General features: G+C 39.6%; 1 protein-coding gene and 1 long non-coding RNA gene across 2 annotated transcripts in view; both read right to left on the reverse strand.

The window, feature by feature from the left end:
• LOC127851928 (discoidin domain-containing receptor 2-like) overlaps positions 1–19,262 on the reverse strand; it is a 210,409-nt gene that overhangs the window by 164,929 nt on the left and 26,218 nt on the right. The window lies entirely within an intron of this gene.
• Positions 22–18,689, reverse strand: LOC127851935 (uncharacterized). Its single transcript, XR_008036059.1, has 3 exons — positions 18,434–18,689; positions 18,219–18,288; positions 22–542 (listed from the first exon to the last, which is right to left on the reverse strand). It is a non-coding gene; the product is annotated as an uncharacterized LOC127851935 (long non-coding RNA).

Here is a 19,262-nt window from a genome sequence, read left to right on the forward strand (position 1 = left end):
TTATGATTTTCTGCAATGTAAACAAGGGCTGTTTGTAAAACATGCATGCCCCCCATATGGGCTGTCCGTTGTAGTGGCAGCCATTGTGTGAATACGATTTTTGTCACTGTGACCTTGACCTTTGACCTAGTGACCTGAAAATCAATAGGGGTCATCTGCGGGTCACGATCAATGTACCTATGAAGTGTCATGATCCTAGGCAAAAGAGTTATTGAGTTATCATCTGAAAATCATTTTACTATTTCTGGTCACCGTGACCTTGACCTTTGACCTTGTGACCTCAAAATCAATAGGGGTAATCTGCAAGTCATGATCAATCTACCTATGAAGTTTCATGATCCTAGGCGTATGCGTTCTTGAGTTATCATCTGAAAACCATTCTACTATTTCGGGTCACCGTGACCTTGACCTTTGACCTAGTGACCTCAAAATCAATAGGGGTCATCTGCGAGTCATGATCAATCTACCCATGAAGTTTCATGATCCTAGGCGTATGCATTCTTGAGTTATCATCCGGAAACCATTTTACTATTTCGGGTCACCTTGACCTTTAACCTAGTGACCTCAAAATCAATAGGGGTCATCTGCGAGTCATGATCAATCTACCCATGAAGTTTCATGATCCTAGGCGTATGCGTTCTTGAGTTATCATTCAAAAACCATTTTACTATTTCTGGTCACCTTGACCTTGACCTTTGACCTAGTGACCTCAAAATCAATAGGGGTCATCTGCGAGTCATGATCAATGTACCTATGAAGTTTCATGATCCTAGGCTCAAGCGTTCTTGAGTTATCGTCTGACAACCACCTGGTGGACGGACAGACCGACCGACCGACCGACAGACAGACCGACAAGAGCAAAGCAATATACCCCCTCTTCTTCGAAGGGGGGCATAATAAATGATGAAGAGAAATGCGGTTGGAATAAAGGACTGTTTAATATGAAAAGTATATACTATTTAAGATTTGTATAGTTTAAACCCCAAAAGGTATAACTTTCAAACAAATCACAACATTCAGCAGTATAATATATTCTAAACTGACATACCATGATTACCAAAGCAAGGTAACAAAGGCCAAGTGGAACAAAATATTCTAACATATATATTAACATTAAATGTCATTATTTTAATACTGCTAAACCTCAGACTCTTAAAGGTTACATTTTCCATTCATGTTGTATCAAAGTTCAATCAGCGCTCCAGATAAGGTTTTGTGAAATTCTTAAATTACTACCAGATTTTCAAAAAGAATTCTTAACTCTGAAATTTTATTCTTAACGTTACTACTAAGTTTTGGAAAATAATTCTTATTCTTTCAAGATGACCTAAAAATAAATAATAATGGTTATTTTCATGCAAAAAAATCAAAATAAACATACTAGCAACTTTATTTATGCGAGTTCAACAGTGTCTTTTCAGTATTATACAATGTTATTTTTCAAATACCTTCATATGCCCAAACTGTGCTTACATTGTATGCCTTAGATGAATTTTTACATATTTCACAATTAAAACGGGTCTCCCCTTCAATCTTTTCAACGATTAGCCACAGGACTTGTCCCTTCCACTCGTTCAATGTTTTTTGTGTGTTTAAGTTTGGACCCGTCGTGTCGCGTTTTTGTTTAGCTTTTCCGACTGTGTCGGCAACTGAACATGTATCAACATCGTATAAGATCTTTTCTATTATGTCTTTCTTAATATTTAACTTCGGCTCACTTTGCGTACAATAAATGTTAAAAACGTGTTTATGGACGCTTTGCAGTTTTTTAAGACGTTCTCTGGTCGCCACCATTGTTTTTTCGACAGATAGACTGTATACGCCGCTTTTATTGAAAACAAAGCGTTGTGTTATACAAACCCAATAACCATTCTATATAAGCACCGCAACGATGTTTAATACGCGAAAAGAACTCAATAACAATCGATACGAACCGATGTAAAAATAATATTCGTAACTTGATTTTGAAATTCTTAATGGTACGACAAGATTTTTAAATAAATATGTAACGGACTTAAAAATAATTCGTAATTACGAAAATACGACCCTTATCTGGAGCTCTGTCAATTGTGCACATCTGCATGCAAGAATGCGTCCATGAGCTACATCCCAGAGCAATGGTCGCAAGGATGATGGTTGATTAACCTGTATATGTTTAACAATGATAGTCTCAATTATGAAATGGAATGGAAGTTTGTCTCCAAGCTCAGGAAACACATTGCCCACATGATCAAAAGCAATTAAAAACATAAATATGATTGCCATATGCCACAATGGATGTTCACGGCCCATTTGTCCCTCAAGGGTATCATGACTGAGTTAGATAGCTGTAACATTTGTCTCATTAGAAGACAAACAAATGACACTGTCACCTCATATAGTCATGATAAAATACTTTGCTTTTGATTTATTTGTTTTCCGTTTCATTCATTTTAACAATGTTATTACCTATTTGAAACTAAATTTTAACCACTGGATTTCATTTGTTTCCTCCATACATAATGTTAATGTTAAAATGTTATTTAAACTACTACAAAAGAAGTTTTAGCCATTTAAACATCTAATCTCAAACAATTATTTTCAAACTTAAAGTTGGTGTGCTGCAAAAATATTAGGTTATGGCTGTGTTACAGTATCTACATGTATGACAATATGAACAATCATAAATCCTTAACAGTACAAATATTTTAATTCATAATTTTACATTCAAGAAAACACAAATAGTCCAAAACACCAATATTAATAATGCCGATTTTTACAGGACATAAATTTACTGCACAAACCATTGAATTGAAATTTGAATTATGTTGAGTATGGACAAAATATCCAAACAAACAATGATTGTAACTTATGTAACAGGTAACTTTGCATAATTTGTCCCAAATTAAAAGCCAGATGGGCTGATCTGTCATCATGGAATTTAATACTTATGGCATTTTTCAAGAAATATACTAATTTAATAAACAGAACAAAAATCATCTTGTAACTTCAACTTAAACACTTGATGATTTTTAATATGCTACAACATCAAATTATGTCCCCACAAAATCTCTCCCTAAAAGAAGAGATAATACTTTTAATTTCTCGGAAACTGATGCAAGCGAGGCATTAAATATGTTTTACACACTTCCAGAATATTGCCAACCAACGTCCATAAAAGTTAATGTAGTATTAAGCCTGTCCGTTTTTCTTGTAGATCTTAGGAGCATATACATGCCAGATGTCCCGATCTTGGCGGGACAGTCCTGCTTTTTGGGTGTTTGTCCCAGCGTCCGGATGAGACACAATTTGTCCCGGCATTCGTAAAAAACAACCTACGTTCTATAAGTTTACAATAAATTTCGCTAATCAAGCGCTGTCTGGCTTGAATTATCATCGCGAATCTCTTTATTGCCCCCTATTAACAAACCATATCTACTAGTAGTGAACCAGTGTTGTTTTTGACACCTTATCAGCGATCTATCGGCAAACTATTGATTTTATCGCGTTTTCACACCGTGGTGTTTTTATGATAGGGGTCACTAATTGCTAGCGATAGATGCTTCGTAGTGAATTAAGACAGACTGCTTTTGACTATTTCATGACCCAAATCAAGTCCAAATATATATATATATATATATATAAGGAAGTATTCTGTGTATTATACCACCTGTGATTGGTTGAATAAAAAAACTGCTCGATGCGCGCACCTCGCGTTGAACGATTACACATGCCTCTCAGTCTGTCCCAAATGGATGCCCCCGAAATTTCACGTAATTGATTTATCCGCATAGTGCACATGTGTGTTTACTTCCGGAAAATGGAGAACGTCAGTGTTCCTGAAATTCTGAAACACATTTATCGTCAATTTTTGCCAGAAATAATGAGATTTTGTAAGTTATATACTGATTACTGACTACAGTAAAGGTGGCATGATTGATCGTTCTATGTGTCTCGCTTTTTGGTCAAATGTCCCGACATTTTTTAATGGAATGTCCGGATTCGAACATGAAATTTTCTGGCATGTATGCTTAGGAGCATTGAGCTGTATACTAATGGAATGTTGATATTAGTTTACTTTCATGGATTTGTTATTATTTTTATTGTGTTGAAAGTTTCATGATCCACAAGACAAAATTAATTGTAGCAATTAAATTTTGTAAAAAAAATATACAGGTATTCTCATGTAGTATGGAGAGGGTTAAGGAGAACTTATACCACTACAGGAGCTTAGCTTTTATAGCGACATGATAACATGATAGTGTCTGCCTTAGAAAAGTAAAGAAGTGGGCCAACAATATAATGGTGATATGTTTTATAGCAGAATTCCTGACAGATCATGCAGACAAGCTCACTGTACAAAGTGCCTCCATTCTGGAGGCCATATGTCAGAATTCACCTCCTCCAGTTCCTAGTTATTTATTATGATAATAAATCCCCTGGGAACCTACCCCTGGCCTGACCTTGCCTAAACCCCACGCCATGTTTACACAGTAATATAGAAGCATTAGGTTTTCTTGTGTTGAGGGTTAGATGGCTTATCAGGCCCTGCAGGTTGACCCTGGGGTACTTATCATTGACTACAGGGTACCTAACATTTAAATGTTCATCTAATGCAGATATCAGTCACAGAGTGACCCTGGGGTACCTGCTGTACCTCTGGGGTACCCAACTGAAGAATGTTCATCACAAGCAGAATCAGTGAAGGTAATCCAGTGACATTGGCAGGTTTATTTGTTTATTTGTGTTTTTAGGGGCAGGGATGATCAGAGAACAGCAGGTTAAACTATTACCACCTGTTTCTGGCCTTTTGACAGCATTTAAGAAATGTACACATTGTTTTACATACCTTCTACTGATGCAGGAATAAAAGCTAATGCAACAAACATTTGAGTCACATTCTTGGAAAACAGGGCTTAATACATGTTCGTAAAGTCTGCAGTTCAAAAGCGCTAAGCAGGGAGGCCACTTAATACATGTGCGTAAAGTCTGCAGTCCACAAGGGCTAAGCAGGAAGGCCACTTAATACATGTGCGTAAAGTCTGCAGTCCACAAGGGCTAAGCAGGGAGGCCACTTAGTACATGTGCGTAAAGTCTGCAGTCCACAAGGGCTAAAGCAGGGAGGCCACTTAATACATGTTCATAAAGTCTGAAGTCCACAAGGGCTAAGCAGGGAGGCCACTTAATACATGTGCGTTAAGTCTGAAGTCCACAAGGGCTAAGTAGGGAAGCAACTGAATACATGTTTTGTAAAGTCTGAAGTCCACAAGGGCTAAGCAGGGAGGCCACTTAATACATGTTCGTAAAGTCTGAAGTCCACAAGGGCTAAGCAGGGAGGCCACTTAATACATGTGCTTAAAGACTGCAGTCCACAAGGGCTAAAGCAGGTAGGCAACTTAATACATGTGTGTAAAGTGTGCAGTCCACAAGGGCAAAGCAGGGAGGCCACTTAATACATGTGCGTAAAGTGTGCAGTCCAAAAACGCTAAGCAGGGAGGCCACTTAATACATGTGCGTAAAGACTGCAGTCCACAAGGGCTAAAGCAGGGAGGCCACTTAATACATGTGCGTAAAGACTGAAGACCACAAGGGCTAAGGCAGGGAGGCCACTTAATACATGTGCGTAAAGACTGCAGTCCACAAGAGCTAAGCAGGGAGGTCACTTAATACATGTGTGTAAAGTGTGCAGTTCACAAGGGCTAAGCAGGGAGGTCACTTAATACATGTGCGTAAAGACTGCAGTCCACAAGAGCTAAGCAGGGAGGCCACTTAATACATGTGTGTAAAGTCTGCAGTCCACAAGGGCTAAGCAGGGAGGTCACTTAATACATGTGCGTAAAGTCTGCAGTCCACAAGAGCTAAGCAGGGAGGCCACTTAATACATGTGTGTAAAGTCTGCAGTCCACAAGGGCTAAGCAGTGAGGTCACTTAATACATGTGCGCAAAGTATGCAGTCCACAAGAGCTAAGCAGGGTGGCCACTTAATACATGTGTGTAAAGTCTGCAGTCCACAAGGGCTAAGCAGGGAGGTCACTTAATACATGTGCGTAAAGTCTGCAGTCCAAAAGCGCTAAGCAGGGATGCCACTTAATACATGTGCGTAAAGACTGCAGTCCACAAGGGCTAAAGCAGGGAGGCCACTTAATACATGTGCGTAAAGACTGCAGTCCACAAGGGCTAAAGCAGGGAGGCAACTTTAGTGTTTTATCCAGGCCGTTTTAGCGTGGCGCGGCGCCACGCCGCTTTTTTGAAGCGCCTCGCTGCCCCTTTCAAAGCAAATCAGCGCCACGCTGCCCTTTTCAAAGGCCGCCGCCCTGTTTTCCGCCGTGTGCGACCTTATTGATAACATCTTAATTGCCTCTTAACCAAGCTTCTAAGCCGACTATTATCAGCGAAGATTCGCGCGGTTGTGAATACGTCATGCGTGAATAACCATGTGTCAATATCAATCGATAATTTCAGTGGCTTTGTAACACTAATCGGTCCGGATACAATCGTGCACAGCTACTTAGGAGACTTGATGAAAACCTCGATGTTATTCACGTGGAAATTGTGCATTTCATGCATAATTCAGTTATATCAAAACATTTATTTTTACGCGTAGTTAAATTTAAAAAAAAACACCAGTTGTATCTGTAAAATATTGATTTGATTTCAATTTAATGCAAATAAAATAATATTAATTTACAGGGCTTGCACTAAGCGGCGTACGGCGGTATATTACACCCGATAATTGTTTCCATACGCCGATTACAAAACCCCATGACGTCCACTGTACAACCTGAAAATTGGCCATACGCCGAAAATAGCAACCCGTGACATATTAAAGCTGTCGATTAAAATAACGCTCCGCCTCCTATCCAATACAATTGGCGCAGGCTCATATTTAAGCTGTCGATTAAAATAACGCTCCGCCTCCTATCCAATACAATTGGCGTAGGCTCACAGTAGATGTGTGTTGATGAATTATAGCAGACGACAATCTTAACACGTTTGCTGTTCACGGTTAGGCAGACCGCGCTTAATTGGAGCACGTGCTTGTTTATTGTCACGATGTTTTGATTACAATAACGTGTGAATGTCGGCAAAGAAGTTCATACCCCGTCTTGGACCCTGTTTGGTCAAAAGTTGTGAATTGTTGTAACAGTAGTAGGCCTGCACAATTGGTTCAATTCAGAACATTATGACCCGTTTGTAACTTGTCAAAATATGTTAATTGGCAAACACAGATATGAATTTTACAAAAATATTGAACTTGTACCACTTATCATTCGTGTTTAGAATGTCACAACGTACGCTTTCCGATTTTGGCATTCCACTTTCGACGAAATGTAAATTAGAAATTGATGCAAATTGCTTTGTAAGCAAAACAAGTTTATATCGGAGACCAATTAACGTGTATTGAATTAATTAACAATGAACAAAAGACAGTACGGCGCCGTTCCTAGTTACACTTTTTGCGAAATAAAATGTACACAATACAACACGTGGTCATGAAAACAATGTCATTACGCAGAACTTTCTGACTATTCAACAAAGTGTTAGTGTTTGTGAATCTCCAGTTAAAATGCATATAAAGGACTTGTTTGTGCAATGTGTGTAACGTTTTAAATATAAATAATTGTTTAAGAGGGTAACTCATTTAACAGTATTCTAAGACATCTTTGAAAAGCTATAGTTTGTATAAGATATATATCCTATGGTGTTTAATCTTGTTTTTTGTTACTACATGAAAATATAAAAACACATAATAAAATATACATTCTGGATTTTGTTGGTTTAATTATTCAACAATAAATCTCAAAACTAAACATACAATGTTTGTGTGTAACAAAGCTTGTTATTAAGTCACTATACAGATATATTTGTGCCCTTTTTATGGATGTCGCGCGCTAAAGTGCCCTTTTTTGAAATTTTGCACCACGCCCTTTTTCCTTCCTGTATAAAACACTAAACTTAATACATGTGTGTAAAGTGTGCAGTTCACAAGGGCCAAGCAGGGAGGCCACTTAATACATGTGCGTAAAGATGGCAGTCCACGAGAGCTAAGCAGGGAGGCCACTTAATGCATGTGTGCAAAGTGTGCAGTCCACAAGGGCTAAGCAGGTAGGCCACTTAATACATGTGCGTAAAGTCTGCAGTCCAAAAGCGCTAAGCAGGGAGGCCACTTAATACTTGTGCGTAAAGACTGCAGTCCACAAGGGCTAAAGCAGGGAGGCCACTTAATACATGTGCTTAAAGACTGCAGTCCACAAGTCTAAAGCAGGGAGCCACTTAATACATGTGCGTAAAGACTGCAGTCCACAAAGGCTTAAGCAAGGAGGCAACTTTATACATCTGTGTAAAGTGTGCAGTCCACAAGAGCTAAGCAGGGAGGCCACTTAATACATGTGCGTAAAGACTGCAGTCCACAAGGGCTAAGCAGGGAGGCCACTTAATACATGTGTGTAAAGTCTGCAGTCCACAAGGGCTAAGCAGGGAGGCCACTTAATACATGTGCGTAAAGTCTGCAGTCCACAAGGGCTAAGCAGGGAGGCCACTTAATACATGTGCGTAAAGTCTGCAGTCCACAAGAGCTAAGCAGGGAGGCCACTTAATACATGTGCGTAAAGTATGCAGTCCACAAGGGCTAAGCAGGGAGGCCACTTAACGCATGTGCGTAATGTGTGAAGTCAACAAGGGCTAAGCAGGGAGGCCACTTAATACATGTGTGTAAAGTCTGCAGTCCACAAGAGCTAAGCAGGGAGGCCACTTAATACATGTGCGTAAAGTCTGCAGTCCACAAGGGCTAAGCAGGGAGGCCACTTAACGCATGTGCGTAATGTGTGAAGTCAACAAGGGCTAAGCAGGGAGGCCACTTAATACATGTGCGTAAAGACTGCAGTCCACAAGGGCTAAGCAGGGAGGCCACTTAATACATGTGCGTAAAGTCTGCAGTCCACAAGAGCTAAGCAGGGAGGCCACTTAATACATGTGCGCAAAGTCTGCAGTCCACAAGGGCTAAGCAGGGAGGCCACTTAATACATGTGCGTAAAGTCTGCAGTCCACAAGAGCTAAGCAGGGAGGCCACTTAATACATGTGCGTAAAGTATGCAGTCCACAAGGGCTAAGCAGGGAGGCCACTTAACGCATGTGCGTAATGTGTGAAGTCAACAAGGGCTAAGCAGGGAGGCCACTTAATACATGTGTGTAAAGTCTGCAGTCCACAAGAGCTAAGCAGGGAGGCCACTTAATACATGTGCGTAAAGACTGCAGTCCACAAGGGCTAAGCAGGGAGGCCACTTAATACATGTGTGTAAAGTCTGCAGTCCACAAGGGCTAAGCAGGGAGGCCACTTAATACATGTGCGTAAAGTCTGCAGTCCACAAGGGCTAAGCAGGGAGGCCACTTAATACATGTGCGTAAAGACTGCAGTCCACAAGGGCTAAGCAGGGAGGCCACTTAATACATGTGTGTAAAGTCTGCAGTCCACAAGGGCTGAGAAGGGAGGCCACTCAATACATGTGTGTTAAGTCTGCAGTCCACAAGGGCTGAGAAGGGAGGCCACTTAATACATACGTGTAAAGTGTGCAGTCCACAAGGGCTAAGCAGGGAGGCCACTTAAAACATGTGTGTAAAGTCTGCAGTTCACAAGGGCTGAGAAGGGAGGCCACTTAATACATGTGTGTAAAGTCTGCAGTCCACAAGGGCTGACCAGGGAGGCCACTTAATACATGTTGGTAAAGTCTGAAGTCTGCAAGGGCTAAGCAGGGAGGCCACTTTGTGCTTTTTATGGCACTGTTCATTTAAAAGAAGTCTCTTATAAACAAAAATCCAGTCTAGATGGAAAGTGTACTCCCTGTTTAGCTTGTACAGACTGCACAGTCTAATCTGGGACAATACTTACCAAACATGCATTAAGCCCCATTTTCCCAGATCGTGACTCATTTATAACTGACACTTTTGAGCATAATGTTGCTTACAGCACATTAAGAGATCTCATTCTTTATATTTTTACAACACATGACATTTTCCAAATTGCATATTATTATTTTATATTATCTAAGATATGTCACTGTTATGTTCATTACGTTGCTAAATTATGCAAATGTATCTGTCTTCAGCACGGACAAAACAATTTAAACAAAATGCTTAATTTTATGCGCAAATTCACCTAATGTTTTTATGCCCAATAGGGTCTATGTATTAAATTGTCAGATGTGTTCAACTATTTTATGCACAGATTTATTTAGCAAAAACTGGCTATTTTATGTGAAATTATGAGCTACAATCGAAACCCGATAGCTCGAACTCGCTTGGCTCGAATTTCCAGTTGGCTCGAACTCTTATCAAAGCACCGATTTTTATTGCTATATATTCATATAAAATTTTGTGGAATGGCTCGAATTCCCGAGGCTCAAATTATCGGGCTCGAACTGTTTGCTCAGTCCAGGTATCACAATTTTCACACGTTCTTTTGTTCGGATGGCTCAAACTCGCTTCGGATCGCATAAACTGTTAATTGATTAGGACTGCTTGATTCAAGGCACCCAATAATTGATATTGCAAACGTGTCATCGACTCAATCGTTATTGATTTGAGTAAAATATAACATTAAATAAAATATTGGTACAAAAAAGTATTAAAGTATTAGTATATATTTGGTTCTTACTAATTCAAAAGCAACATGTAGTACGAAGTAGTACAGAGTTTAAGCAATATGTGTGATCTTCAATTGGAGCTGAAAATGTTTGTAAACAAAAGTTTATTAGAAATTGGATGGTTCAAATTCCGGATGGCTCGAACTTTTGTTGCTGGTCCCGATGAGTTCTAGCCATCGGGTTTTGACTGTATATATTTTTAATCAATGTCTCATAGTACATTTTTATAAGAAATAATAACAATTTTGCGATAAAACAGCACAGAATGAATCAGCAAGACTTCTTTCAGACAGGAGTCAAGAGTCAAATCTAATCCATCAAACATGTCTGAGGCGCAAACCCAGAAGCCCAGTGATAAGTGATCATGCTGTATACATGTTCCACTACAAATTGGTGGCATTTCTGTAAACAGGGCTGAGTGGGGGTCCACACACATGAAAGTGTTGGGTCGAGCAAACCAGGTAATGATAAACAGATCATCATCTTCAACAAACATACAAACCCTCCTAAGGTCATTGGAAAGTGGTAAACATGGCTGAGTGGGGGACGGCAGACTGAAAAGTGTTAGGTCCAGCAGGCAAGGCAATTATTAACAGAAAATCATCATCAACAAACATACAGTTACCCCCATAGGCCATTGGAAAGTGGGTGAACAGGGCTGTGGGAAAACGAGATGTCAAGATAGAGGCTAATAATTAGGCTAAATAATTTCATATAACATACATTCATTTTATTATTATTATTATTATTATATGTATTTATTTATTTTTTGTGGGGGGGGGGTAAATAATTTGATTAATAAATATTTTTTTAAACAATTCACACTCTTTGCAATTGTCAGATTATAGTCTCAGACATATGATGCCTGATTCTATATGGTCTATATGTTAAACCAATGAACAAGACAATATTACAACAAAGGCTTCCAATGTTTGCTTTTTGATGAAACTCCTCCTGTAGACAGTCCTAATGTGTGCATGATACATAAACTTTACAAGAACTATACTGAAAACATGAAGGGAAGATTAGCATAGTTTTAGTACAACCAAATCTTTTAAAAGGTTTGAATGGATTATAATGTTCAGTCCAGAAAATATCCTTATTGTTGGTTGATTAATTTAGGGCTATCTTAATACTATGAAACATCTTATTTATCTGTTTCATTCCGGTTTATCTATTATTTAGATGTAAATCATATTAACCCATTTATGCCTAGAGGACTCTCCCATTCTTCTAAATGGGATCAATTAATTTCAAACTTTAAGGGATGTCTAGTATCTTTTTTTCTATATTTAGAATATTTCTTACAGAAATTCCTTTAAGCAAACAGCGCAGGCCCTGATGAGACGCCGCAAAGGCCTTTTTCTAGACGCTAGGCGTAAATGGGTTAAATGAACACTTAATTTCAAATAATAATTTCACCTGCTGGACAGGCTTTGTCTCTTGAAAGCTAAAAGCTACAATCATGGTATGTTAAAATGAAAAATTATAAGCCCCATCTGGCTTTAATACAATCCATGATTTACATGTCCCCAGTCTTTTATGATATTGATCAAGGGTGGAAGATTGACTAAGATACCAATTGAGCCACATAGTGCGAAAATTGGTCTTAAGCAATATGCGACATTTGCGCAGGCTTGTCTGGAGCTACAATGGCCACATATGGTATTAGACCCATTTTTGCATGACGCAGCTCAAATTTTAAATATTAGTGTGATGATCATCAAGCCTGCATGCTACTGAGCACTTCCCTATGGCTTGGTGCCATATGCTCGTTATTAGTCTCTGGGTGGAATTTGAAGATAAAACTTGTACATAAATACAAGGAAATCACTCGGAACAGGCCTCCAATTTCAAATTGGCATAACACATAACAGTGGAGATTACAGGACAAAAGTAGGGTTTGCACCCCAAGAAAGACAGGTTAATAAGTTTTATGGAACATTATGTACCACCAAAGGCATACAATATGCCTTTTAATAAAGGATTGAGTGGAGCTGAGTACAGTGCTGATAGCCTTACATGCATACCTGACCAGGTATCAGGGCCCTCGTTTTGCACTTTTTACCGCCAAATATCGGCGGCTTCCCCCATGAAAAAAGTAATTTTTTTTCCCCTTTTTCAGCTTAAAATTCCCCCTCCAAATTATTTTTTTTTTTCACTATTATACCTATGTTGCCAGCTGGTATCGTGCTACTAACCTTTGATTAAATGTACATTTTTGTAAATTAAATTAAAATATAGCAATTTTAGGGGTTGAATGGTTGGTGAAAAGATCTTCTAAAATTCCCCTTTCCGCCCGAAACGATACGAAATTCCCCCTCATGAGGGATGTGGGTGGCTTCCCCTGGCAGCAAGAGAGGGCCCTTGGTATTGGGATTACACAATATGCCTTTTTTAAAATGTATAATCCTTTGTGATAATATTCCCGGACAATGGTAACTTAATTCATATTAGCAGCGCTCTCAGAAAGTCCAGTTTAGGCGGAAAGTGTCATCCTGTGCAGACTGCACAGGCTAATCTTGGACGATGCTGTACGCACAAATTATTATGATAAGGTTCATCCAGAGTGCTGCCTAAATGTAAATGTGCACAAGTACTTATAATAATGTTGGCAAGTTTATAACCCTTTGCATGCTGGGAAATTTATGGTCTGCTAAAATGTTGTCTGCTGAATTTCTAAAATTAGCATTTTCTTCGATTTTTTTTCAAAGAATACTATCAGAATAGCAAACAGTTTGGATCCAGATGAGACGCCACGTTCTGTGGCGTCTCATCTGGATCCAAACTGTTTGCAAAGGCCTTCAAAATTTGGTTCCCGCACTGAAAGAGATAATCACATTCAATGAAAGATACTCCTTATTATTACTGTCTTCATTCATCTATTTGACTTAACTCTATAATTATAAATGATAAATAAAGTTTCTACATTTGTGGAACAAGACCCACAGTAAAATAGAATTTCAAATTTTGATTATTTCAATTATTAAATAAAAGTCTACTATTAATAAACAACAACTTTCACCACATAATTCTGATTAATAACAAAGTATTTGATAGATATAACCTATTTAAACCCGCCACACTACACTTCAGTTGATGACTTCCATGTCAAGAAATCATCAGGTTTGAACTCCTTTGGTAATGCTCAAGTGAGGCCTGTAATACTGTTTAATTTGCCAGAACCTGCCGTATCCATGTTCCAACCATCAGTGCTGGTATACAAGCATACCGGCCCAGGTACAACACATGTATTGTAATTAAAAACAAGGGCTGTTTGTATTTGTATAACATGCATGCCCCCCATATGGGCTCTCCGTTGTAGTGACAGCCATTCTGTGAATATGTTTTTTGTCACTGTGACCTTGACCTTTGACCTAGTGACCTGAAAATCAATAAGGGTCATGTGACAGTCATGATAAATGTACCTATGAAGTTTCATGATCCTAGCCATAAGCGTTCTTGAGTTATCATCCGGAAACCATTTTACTATTTCGGGTCACCGTGACCTTGACCTTTGACCTAGTGACCTGAAAATCAATAGAGGTCATCTGCGAGTCATGATCAATCTACCTATCAAGTTTCATGATCCTAGGAATAAGCGTTCTTGAGTTATCATCCGGAAACCATTTTACTATTTCGGGTCACCGTGAACTTGACCTTTGACCTAGTGACCTCAAAACCAATAGGGGTCATCTGCGAGTCATGATTAATGTACCTATGAAATTTCGTAATCCTAGGCATAAGCGTTCTTGAAATCCGGAAACCATTTTAATATTTGGGTCACCATGACCTTGACCTTTGTCCTAGTGACCTCAAAATCAATAGGGGTCATCTGCAAGTCAAGATCAATGTACTTATGAAGTTTCATGATCGTAGCCATTGGCGTTCTTGAGTTATCATCCGGAAACCATTTTACTATTTCAGGTCACTGTGACCTTGACCTTTGATATAGTGACCTGAAAATCAATAGGGGTCAACTGCGAGCCATGATCAATCTACCTATCAAGTTTCATGATCCTAGGCATAAGCGTTCTTGAGTTATCATCCGGAAACCATTTTACTATTTCGGGTCACCATGAACTTGACCTTTGACCTAGTGACCTCAAAATCAATAGGGGTCATCTGCGAGTCATGATCAATGTACCTATGAAGTTTCATGATCGTAGCCATTGGCGTTCTTGAGTTATCATCCCAAAACCATTTTACTATTATAGGGGTCATCTGCGAGTCATGATCAATGTACCTATGAAGTTTCATGATCGTAGCCATTGGCGTTCTTGAGTTATCATCCCAAAACCATTTTACTATTTCAGGTCACTGTGACCTTGACTTTTGATATAGTGACCTGAAAATCAATAGGGGTCAATTGCGAGTCATGATCAATCTACCTATCAAGTTTCATGATCCTAGCATAAGTGTTCTTGAGTTATCATCCGGAAACCATTTAACTATTTAGGGTCACAGTGAACTTGACCTTTGACCTAGTGACCTGAAAATCAATAGGGGTCATCTGCGAGTCATGATCAATGTACCTATGAAGTTACATGATTCTAGGCATAAGCGTTCTTGAGTTATCATCCGGAAACCATTTTACTATTTCGGGTCACCGTGAATTTGACCTTTGACCTAGTGACCTGAAAATCAATAGGGGTCATCTGCAAGCCATTATCAATCTACCTACAAAGTTTCATGATCCTAGGCATAAGCGTTCTTGAGTTATCATCCGGAAACCATTTTACTATTTCGGGTCACTGTGACCTTGACCTTTGACCTAGTGACCTGAAAATCAATAGGGGTCATCTGCAAGTCATGATCAATCTACCTATCAAGTTTCATGATCCTATAGGCCTAAGCGATCTTGAGTTATCATTCGGAAACCATTTTACTATTTCGGGTCACTGTGACCTTGACCTTTGACCTAGTGACCTGAAAATCAATAGGGGTCGTCTTCGAGTCATGATCAATCTACCTATCAAGTTTCATGATCCTAGGCTTAAGCGTTCTTGAGTTATCATCCGGAAACCGTTTTACTATTTCGGGTCACCGTGACCTTGACCTTTGACCTAGTGACCTCAAAATCAATAGGGGTCATCTGCAAGTCATGATAAATGTACCTATGAAGTTTCATGATCCTAGGCCCAAGCGTTTTGAGAAATCATCCGGAAGCCACCTGGTGGACGGACCGACCGACAGACCAACCGACAGACCGCCATGTGCAAAGCAATACACCCCCTCTTCTTCGAAGGGGGGCATAAATATATGGGCCATGCTCTGTGAAAACAGGATTTAATGCATGAGCGTAAAGTGTCATCCCAGATAAGCCTGTGCACTTTGCACAGGCTAATCAGGGCTGACACTTTCCACCTTCTATTTATTTTTGCTAATAAGAGACTGTCTTTAAATAAAAAATATCATAAAAGCGGAGAGTGTTTCCCTGATTAGGCTGTGCAAACTGCATGGGCTAATCTGGGACAACACTTTACGCGCATTGATTAAATCCCCTTTTCCTGGAGTACAGCTCATATAAACAAGGGCTGTTTGTAAAACATGCATGCCCCCCATATGGGCTCTCCGTTGTTGTGACAGCCATTGTGTGAATATGTTTTTTGTCACTGTGACCTTGACCTTTGACCTAGTGACCTGAAAATCACTAGGGGTCATCTGCCAGTCATGATCAATGTACCTATTAAGTTTCATGATCCTATCCATAAGCGTTCTTGAGTTATCATCCGGAAACCATTTTACTATTTCGGGTCACCTTGACCTTGACCTTTGACCTAGTGACCTGAAAATCAATAGGGGTCATCTGCGAGTCATGATCAATCTACCTATCATGTTTCATGATCCTAGGAATAAGCGTTCTTCAGTTATCATCCGGAAACCATTTTACTATTTCGGGTCACTGTGACCTTGACCTTTGACCTAGTGACCTGAAAATCAATAGGGGTCATCTGCGAGTCATGATCAATGTACCTTTGAAGTTTCATGATCCTAGGCATAAGCGTTCTTGAGTTATTGACCTTTGACCATTGACCTGAAAATCATAGGGGTCATCTCGAGTCAATGAATCACTGTACTTTGAATTTCATGATCCTAGGCATAAGCGTTCTTGAGTTATCTCCGGAAACCCAATTTACTATTTCGGGTTCACGTGACCTTGACCTTTGACCTAGTGACCTGAAGAAATCAATAGGGGTCAATCTGCAAAGTCCATGATCATCTACCTATCAAGTTTCATGATCCTAGGCCTAAGCGATCTTGAGTTATCATTCGGAACCATTTACTATTTCGGGTGCACTGTGACCTGGACCTTTGACCTAGTGACCTGAAAATCAATAGGGGTCGTCTTCGAGTCATGATCAATCTACCTATCAAGTTTCATGATCCTAGGCTTAAGCGTTCTTGAGTTATTCATCCGGAAACCGTTTTACTATTTCGGGTCACCGTGACCTTGACCTTTGGACCTAGGGACCCTCAAAATCAATAGGGGTCATCTGCAAGTCATGATAAATGTACCTATGAAGTTTCATGATCCTAGGCCCAAGCGTTTTTGAGAAATCATCCGGAAGCCACCTGGTGGACGGACCGACCGACAGACCAACCGACAGACCGCCATGTGCAAAGCAATACACCCCCTCTTCTTCGAAGGGGGGCATAAATATATGGGCCATGCTCTGTGAAAACAGGATTTAATGCATGAGCGTAAAGTGTCATCCCAGATAAGCCTGTGCACTTTGCACAGGCTAATCAGGGCTGACACTTTCCACCTACTATTTATTTTTGCTAATAAGAGACTGTCTTTAAATAAAAAATATCATAAAAGCGGAGAGTGTTTCCCTGATTAGGCTGTGCAAACTGCATGGGCTAATCTGGGACAACACTTTACGCGCATTGATTAAATCCCCTTTTCCTGGAGTACAGCTCATATAAACAAGGGCTGTTTGTAAAACATGCATGCCCCCCATATGGGCTCTCCGTTGTTGTGACAGCCATTGTGTGAATATGTTTTTTGTCACTGTGACCTTGACCTTTGACCTAGTGACCTGAAAATCACTAGGGGTCATCTGCCAGTCATGATCAATGTACCTATTAAGTTTCATGATCCTATCCATAAGCGTTCTTGAGTTATCATCCGGAAACCATTTTACTATTTCGGGTCACCTTGACCTTGACCTTTGACCTAGTGACCTGAAAATCAATAGGGGTCATCTGCGAGTCATGATCAATCTACCTATCATGTTTCATGATCCTAGGAATAAGCGTTCTTCAGTTATCATCCGGAAACCATTTTACTATTTCGGGTCACTGTGACCTTGACCTTTGACCTAGTGACCTGAAAATCAATAGGGGTCATCTGCGAGTCATGATCAATGTACCTTTGAAGTTTCATGATCCTAGGCATAAGCGTTCTTGAGTTATCATCCGGAAACCATTTAACTATTTCGGGTCACCGTGGCCTTGACCTTTGACCTATAAACCTGAAAATCAATAGGGGTCATCTGCCAGCCATTATCAATCTACCTACGAAGTTTCATGATCCTAGGCATAAGCGTTCTTGAGTTATCATCCGGAAACCATTTTACTATTTCGGGTCACTGTGACCTTGACCTTTGACCTAGTGACCTGAAAATCAATAGGGGTCATCTGCAAGTCATGATCAATCTACCTATCAAGTTTCATGATCCTAGGCCTCAGCGTTATTGAGTTATCATCCGGAAACCATTTTACTATATTGGGTCACTGTGACCTTGACCTTTGACCTGGTGACCTGAAAATCTATAGGGGTCATCTGCGAGTCATGATCAATCTACCTATCAAGTTTCATGATCCTAGGCCTAAGCGTTCTTGAGTTATCATCCGGAAACCATTTTACTATTTCCGGTCACCATGACCTTGACCTTTGACCTAGTGACCTCAAAATCAATAGGGGTCATCTGCGAGTCATGATCAATATACCTATGAAGTTTCATGATCCTAGGCCCAAGCGTTCTTGAGTTATCATCTGGAAACCACCTGGTGGGCGGACCGACCGACCGACAGACCGACAGACCGACATGTGCAAAGCAATATACCCCCTCTTCTTCGAAGGGGGGCATAATAAATAACATGTACTAAGTTGTAACCACAGCAAAATGAACATGTAATTAAAACAGGTGTCCTGATAACAGATTTCCTCATACTTTCTGAGGAATGCTTTTAGGTGATACTCTGTCAAAGACTATGCCAACATAAATCAAATGCATGGCATGTAGGAGTTCCAATGACCATAACTCTGGTAACAACAAAGTCTTAATCATTTATGTACACCAAGTTTACTTCTTAGATATAGCTTGACAATCATTAACCAGGCATTCTGAATTGAATTAACATAAATTATACACTTGGATTGTTGAATCAGATTTTATTGCATGGGTTTTGTTCTAGAACATTTTGCACAAGTTAAATGAGGCCGTAACTTGGTGAGATGTACATCAATCGCTTCCATGTATGGACACTAATATTGTTCTTGTGACAGTATTTTTTCATTTGAGCAGTGATTTTTTTCATTTACATTCAGGAAATTTCAAAATTAGAAATTCCCAAATAGAAGGTTTTCAACAAAAATATTTTTTTTAAATATAAACATTAAGTTCAGCGCAA

Source organism: Dreissena polymorpha, chromosome 11, assembly GCF_020536995.1.
Source record: "Dreissena polymorpha isolate Duluth1 chromosome 11, UMN_Dpol_1.0, whole genome shotgun sequence".
Taxonomy (NCBI): domain Eukaryota; kingdom Metazoa; phylum Mollusca; class Bivalvia; order Myida; family Dreissenidae; genus Dreissena; species Dreissena polymorpha.